Below are 7,602 nucleotides of genomic sequence, written 5' to 3'. Positions count from 1 at the left end.
AAACAATAGCAAGAATGGTACAACTGTATCCCCTTTTAAAAACACGTGCATTGTCAACATCTAAAAAAGTGACAATTTATAAATTGCTGATTAGATCAGTGCTTTTGTATGGTTCTACAGTATGGGGATACGCACCTAAGACAACATTAGATCCCATTCGAGTTGTACAAAATAAAGTATTACGTGTAATTCATAACAGCGGGTGGTATACAAGAAACGAAGAGATACATCAAGATCTAAAAGTGGAAAGTATCCCAGTTATCATTAGGAGATTCGCTGAAACATTTTATAAACAGGCACATTCCCACCAAAATGTGTATGTATCAAAACTAGGAACTTATAACCCTCAGTACTACACAAGACACCGTACACCTTTGTTCCTCTTCTCATAGTTATCTGTCAAATTTCTTTTCACGCTGTTCATCCTGGTTATGACGGGAGTGCAGCATCATAAATGAATTACCTCTCAGCAATAAGTAAAAGTAATTAGGAACAGTCGGGAGATCACCCAAGATTTCGATACTGTATCCAAAAGTTGACGAATTAAAAAAAAAATCACCTTATCACCACAGTCTACTATATACAGTCGCGAAGCTTGAGGTGAATTTTTGCAAATCTCGTGATAAAGCGCTCCAAGCGGTTAGCCACTAGAAACAATATACTGTCCACGGTCGACTTTGGACTGAATCGTATTTACATCGAGTGCTAGCTCGTTGCGTATTTCACATTGATGCTTGTGAAATGTTCGTTATTGGTTGTAATGAAAATGTTAATGGCTAAAATACAATAATTGGAATAATAATATTTTACTAGAGACGTAGAAAAATTAAGTTTGTTTTAATGAAATTTATTGATCACGTTTTATTTTCAATTCTGGTAGGATTATTATTGCTTAGGCCTACTTTTTTTTTCAAAGGATATGTTTTTAATTATAGCTGTTAATTTTGTTGTTATTTTAATTTGTTACTTTAATAGAGACGTAGAAAAAGTCTGTTACAATAAAATTTATTAATCACGTTTTATTTCCAATTCTGGTGTGATTATTATTGCTTAACCTCAACTACGTAAGCCTACACTACAAGTACCGGTACACGTACATAAGTTAATCCATTAATTAATATTTCCATTATTATTATTATTGTTGTAAAGGGAAATGCAAATTAATATTTATTGGTTTCATAGTTAATTATCGCTATAATCTTGAACGAGTGAAGCGATTATAGTAAATTTCAGTTCGTTTTGCACAAACAAAAATAATATTAACCTATTTCTTGCAGGTATGTTCGAGTTTATGGTGGAATTTAATATACTTCATTAAAATAATAAATTAACTTTATGCATTTAATATTTCAATAATGGAAGGAAAGTGTTAATTTTTCCAAAAGAACACAACGAAAGTGTATCATATTTTGTCGGCTGCTAGTAGAGAGACCTGCGATGATGAGGCGATAGTAGCGATCGTAGTGGTGGGCAACTATCCATGTTTGCATTTTTATTACATATTGAGCTTCGCGACTGTATACAGTGGACTGTGTTATCACAGACAAAACAAATATGCGCTTTTTTCAGTTCTCTATGAACAGTTCTGAACACAGCAGTTTTGCATTTTTTCGCACTTAAATTACATTCTTTCCCTATGCAACTGTATACTGCATAGCGCGCGCTGGACTAACAATGGCAGATTTGTCGGGATTTGCGGTACTCTGGATATCCACGGACTCTGCACCACCACGAGACACGAACTCTGAACCGGTCTGGTCGGTCTAAATCGATTATTTCTTGCTTACGAGATAATCTCGTAAGCAACGGTATGTACCATAGACAAATAAATGTGTGTATGTATGTATGTATGTATGTATGTATGTATGTATGTATGTATGTATGTATGTATGTATGTATGTATGTATGTGCCACTGCCTTCACAGTCTAATACTTACAGTCACGCAACTCATACGTATAAAATATGCAACATTTGACAGCTGGCGCGACAGTAGCCCTCTAGCGGCAGGCAAGATAAAAGTGTGCACACGACATATGATAACACATCAGAAAACGGGTTTTGAGTAATTTGTTTTATATTTTTATGCTATACAGTAAGTGTATATGATTCTTATTAATTTTACTTTAGAATCCTAGAAGAATTTCACACGCAGTTAATCTACAAGTTTCAGAAGCTGGGAATAAACGTAATTCTTTCTATTCCTTACAACTGAATCATGGCCCTGATCACGTATCATGGTTTGAAATAATATAATTGTTAGTACGTAGACGGTTAATTCAATTCATTCCTAAATATATTTATAAACCATTGGAACTGTATATTTCCTGTGAGAAGAGTCAAAATTGTAGGGGATATCTCGTAGGGTACATCGCGTGGTGAACTCCTCTCCCTATTTCCTGAGAAATTAACTATTTTCCATACCGCAAATTGGGGTAAACTCGGCCGCTGAGGTAAACTTAAAAATAGAAAAGGGGGAAGATTTAAACCTTAATTTGACAGACATTGATTTATGAAGTTCATTATTTTTCAATTTTTTTTTCTTATTATTTTGAGTCGTTAATAGTACTGATATTATGGTTTAAATTTTTATGGAAAGTTTACCGCATTTTACATTACATTTCCAATTTTTACACATAAGCTTAATTTTAACTTACCCTGCCTATATAACACGTAATTTACATGCACTTACTCTTATTATGACGTAGGTGAGAACAAATGAATACACAACTTTGTTGAAAAAATTGTAACTTCAATTAACTCAGAAAATGTAGGCCTAATTTTATTTTCAGAGCAGAAGTGGTGTAAGTCAAAAGTGGGTAATGAGGGTTAAAGTAAACATTCTGTAAAATACAGCGCAAAGTAGCAGTTAATATTGAATTTATTTAAACTATTAGTAGTCAGTGAATAGCACGAAGGATATATTAATTGCTACTCTGCGTTGTATTTTACAGAATTTTTACTTTAAACCTCATTACCTAATTTTGACTTTTACCACTTCTGCTCTGAACGGCTCAAATAATCACTGGAAATGTAAAATCAACACCAATAACAGTCATGCAAATTATTACAGAAAAGATTGCTTTTTATATTAAATTTAAAAAGGCTCTTTTATTTCTTGAGAACTTAATACGTCTGCCACATGAATCTACACCAACAAATCAGAAATTTATCGATAGTCTGGATTTATTCAAGAAATGAATATTTTGCAAAAGGATTGTAATATGCCATGAATTCTTGAAGAAATTAACACCATATTCCCTACTTGAATGCAATATAACATTCAACTTTTGAAAAATATGAAGAAAAAAAAACACGAATACAAAAATTATGGAATTACTTGCATTAAAAACTGTAGATACATCATCCAAAATGGGAATGGTTACACACTTACACATGATCTCTGCAAAACAAAAGTATACTGTAACAGGTATTTACTTTGTTTTTATTTAAACTCTCCTTCCTGACATACAAATAGATAACTGATAACTAATAAATGTTTTATAGAACACAATACGTAGGCTACCTACAGCGTGGATTATTGGTTATGACTGAGTTATGATTTTCTCTTGGTCTTTAGGGAATATGAAGAACGATAAATTCGGAGATTTAAACTTGTTGTTTCTGCAATTTTCGTCATTGCAGACATTGCCTTTATTCCGACGCATGATTAAAACGTTATTATAACATTCGCATACCTTTAAAGCACGTGCTGGCTGTATCAACCGTATGACCAGTGCCTTGCCTGCCGCTTGAGCGCTAGTGTCGTCAATGTTGGCAAAAAAAGTGTTGAAGTTGCGCGACTGTATATATTAGACTGTGGTATTAAGGCTCCCCCAAACAGACGCGATACGGAATGCGTTACGATAGCGTTACGATTTTGCGATAAATGTTTTCATTGCGTTCAATGATTGTGTTCACACACACGCGATTATCGCAATATGCCTTATTATCGCAGCAAGTAGAACGCGACGATTCTGCGTTCTATTCTCCCAGAGATGTAGATCGCGAAAACGCCACGCGTTTATTTTGATGCTGGGTTGAAGTGTGTCATTTATGGATTCATCAAGTCCCCACACTGCAGGCTGCGCAGAATATAGGACTGGACCCAAATTGAAGCGATCGCTCGCCGCCATCTTGGGGCCGTGACGATAGCGGACGGAAAGCAATGCTGATAGAACGCAATCGTAAAACAAACTAAGATTTATTAGTATACAACATAAAAACAACCAAACATGAGCCTAAGAGTAACAAGGATAAAGACAAATATAAATAGTAAAACGTAATTACCTGCATTCTTTTGGTATAACATCAAATAATCAAAGATATTAATCCTGCACCTGTCAGTCATTAATCTTCGTCGTCTTTATGAATTGGGCATATTTCTATTTACATAATTCATCATATCCGTAGGATGGGCTTTCTGATATATATTTCAATAATCGAGTGAGAACATTAACTTAATCTTGCACATTGTGTGCATCTTGCGGTCATGAAAATAGCAGACGAAAAGTAATGCTGATAGAACGCGACCGCAAAAGACACTAAGATTTATTACTACACTATAAAAAACAACCAAATATAAGCTAAAAGAGTAACAAGGATAAAAACAAATATAAACAGTGAAACGTAATCACCTGCATTCCTGTAGTAGTCTACAACAGCAAATAATTGAAGAAACTGGAACTGTCAGTCAGTAATCGTCATCTTTGTGAACAACAGATATTAAGCTGTTATGCTAAAATTGTCAATTAAAAATTCTTGTCTTCGTGATCAGGGCTATTCAAATTTACACAATTCATCAAATCTGTACCGATGGAGTTCCTGAAATATTTAATTAATCGAGTTAGGACATTAACTTAATCTTGCACATTGTGTGCATTTTGCTTAGGCCTAATAATAAATATTTCAATAAACAAGGAAATGCATGAACTGTTATTATTAAATTGAATATGTGCAAGAATATCAAAATATTGTAACTAGGCCATATCTAGATAGAATGAAAATACTTAACCAGATTTATTTTTCACTCACCTATTGATTCATAAATAAAATTGATTTAGAGAGATGTTGTCTAACTATCTTCTTGTGCAAAGCAATACTGTATGATTTTGCAGTGTGATGACATCTGATTTTCACATACAGATTTATTGTCAGATGCATTATTCTTAAAATGTGGTTTTCGGGATATTCGTTGTCTAAAACATGGTCATGTAACTGGGGGAAAAGGATTGAAGAATTGAGCTGGTCCAGAACTAATTTTTTCACTTGACTTGCCAAAGATCCTTTGAGTAAAACCAGGATCCCCTCTTACTGTATTGTACCATGTGCGTAAGGTATTGACATGTGGTAAAGAATTATTTAGATTCTGCCTGAGATATTCATATGCAGCTGGTGAATAAAAGTGCATTGTTATGGCAAACTTCCTAAGTATATCAGAATATTCACCCTTCTGTTCACCAGCTGCTCTAGAAATTATATCTAACATCACATCCGAAAAATTATCCTGCGTGACTGATAGTGTGTGCTCAGAGGCAAAATTTTTTTCTTTCACTTCTTTTACTGCTACTTTCAATTTGTTGATTGAACCCTCTTGTTTGTGAGTTTTCTTTCTATATGTGGAATTTAGACATCTTAAAATTTCAATTTGTTCATTCTTTCTTTCCAGCTCTTTTTCCATTAATTTACATTTTTTCTGGGACTAAGAGCATAGTTGTGCTCTGTTACGACTTGATCAGTATTTATTAAAATAGTACCACTGTTACTTTCTTCATTTGTTTCATGTTTGTCTGATTCTAATGATCTCTTTAATACTCTACGGGGTGGTTGTTCAATCTGAAATAAATTTTAGAAGTGGTAAGAATTCTGAATGTGGACATACGGGTTCCAACACATAAAAAACATTAACTTATGAGCATTTTAATTATGATTTGCAAAATATAGACATGGATCTATGTTATAAGTAACTTCCAGTACCGTACTTCAATATAAGTTACAAATAAATGAACATTAAAATAAAAATTATTTTAAAGGTAAAAAATCTGGCTAGGCTATGGCCTTTTAAACTTATTTTGTGATTACCTTTGTGAGATGGGCTGGAAAATTAAAAACTGATGGAACTGCGTCAGGTTTCAGTAATTTATTACCATTAGTCTTCCAGAAACAAGATTCTATGAAATGAACTGAACAAAGCCTGTGGTGAATTGATGGTATAAATTTATCGCTTTTAACAGCAGATAACCATTTACTGAGAAGCTCAGGCTTTTGCAATGGAAACCTAAAAAGAAAGTTTGCGCTTACCCCTAAAAAAAAATTATCTTCTATTAACACAATAAATATGTACTAATGTTCTCAGTCATTTTACAATATCCTAATACAATATATGTAACTAACAGACTTGTGAACAAAAATTTCCGAATCCTTCTTACGTTGATTCGTACAGTTGTATGCAGCACAACTATACACCATGATTCCACTTGCGGAATTTATATAGGAGTACGATGAAAATAAATGATAAAAGAACACTCTTTGTACAGTTGTATGCAGCACAAGAGCACACGATGGTTTCACTCATAACATGATTAAAATACTATATAAACACTATATGTATGGGCCTCATATGTAGCAAAATAGTAGGCCTACACTGTGATTTCACGTATATCACAGGAGAACGATTAATTTAAACTATATAAACACTATATATACACACACACTATTGATTAAATTAATACGCACTTACTCCTAACACATTCAATAATACTGAATAACCTTCTATGTTATTTCAAATTAAGCGGAATTGTGATGTAAACATATTGTAATCACATGGCTCTCTGCCCCAAGATGGCTATGCGCGAAAGTGTTCAATTTTTGGTCGAGGAACAGCGCTCGTAGTGAGTCTAGGTTAAACTATAAAACGTCTTTGGGATTCATCTGCAAAGGAAGAGGAACCTCTCTTTCTTGGATGAGGATCGTCGCAGGCAAAGCAGGCGCAGGTAAGTCCATGGTAGTCATGTATGTTTAAAATAAACAATATAAAAATGTATAAAATGATGATTTAGCTTTTCTTTGCCAAGAACGTGAAATAAATAACAAGTACGGCTACCCGATTATAAACTTTATTTTTTTTTTAATTTGCTCTTTTTGTTGCAGGAGATTGTGGATTCACGAGTTAAATGCCACAAGGGAAGAAAAAGATGAATTTTATACCTTACTTCAACAACTAATTAGAAATGAAAAACATTTTTATATATATTTCAGGATGACAGCTCAATGTTTTGACGAGATTCTGGGTAAAGTAACGGAAGACATAACGAAGAAGCATATTAATTAGCGTAGCTCGAACCCACCCGAAAAATGACTTGCGATCGCAATAAGATAAGCGAAACACAGTAATGTTTGTAAGAAAGATATTTAATTTAGCTTAACGACCCAAATCAGTTACCAGTCATAAAAATATTCAAATTTAATACTAACTTTCTATAAAAGAATAACATATGAAGTATACTTTTGAATTTACAAGAATTAAACACAAAATGAAATTTAATTACATCTGAAACTATGAAAAACAAATTTGTGGAGTGTGAACAGTTTAAATGCTTAGGCCT

The sequence above is a fragment of the Periplaneta americana genome, chromosome 8 (assembly GCF_040183065.1).
Source record: "Periplaneta americana isolate PAMFEO1 chromosome 8, P.americana_PAMFEO1_priV1, whole genome shotgun sequence".
Lineage (NCBI taxonomy): Eukaryota > Metazoa > Arthropoda > Insecta > Blattodea > Blattidae > Periplaneta > Periplaneta americana.
This window is presented reverse-complemented; position numbering follows the sequence as displayed.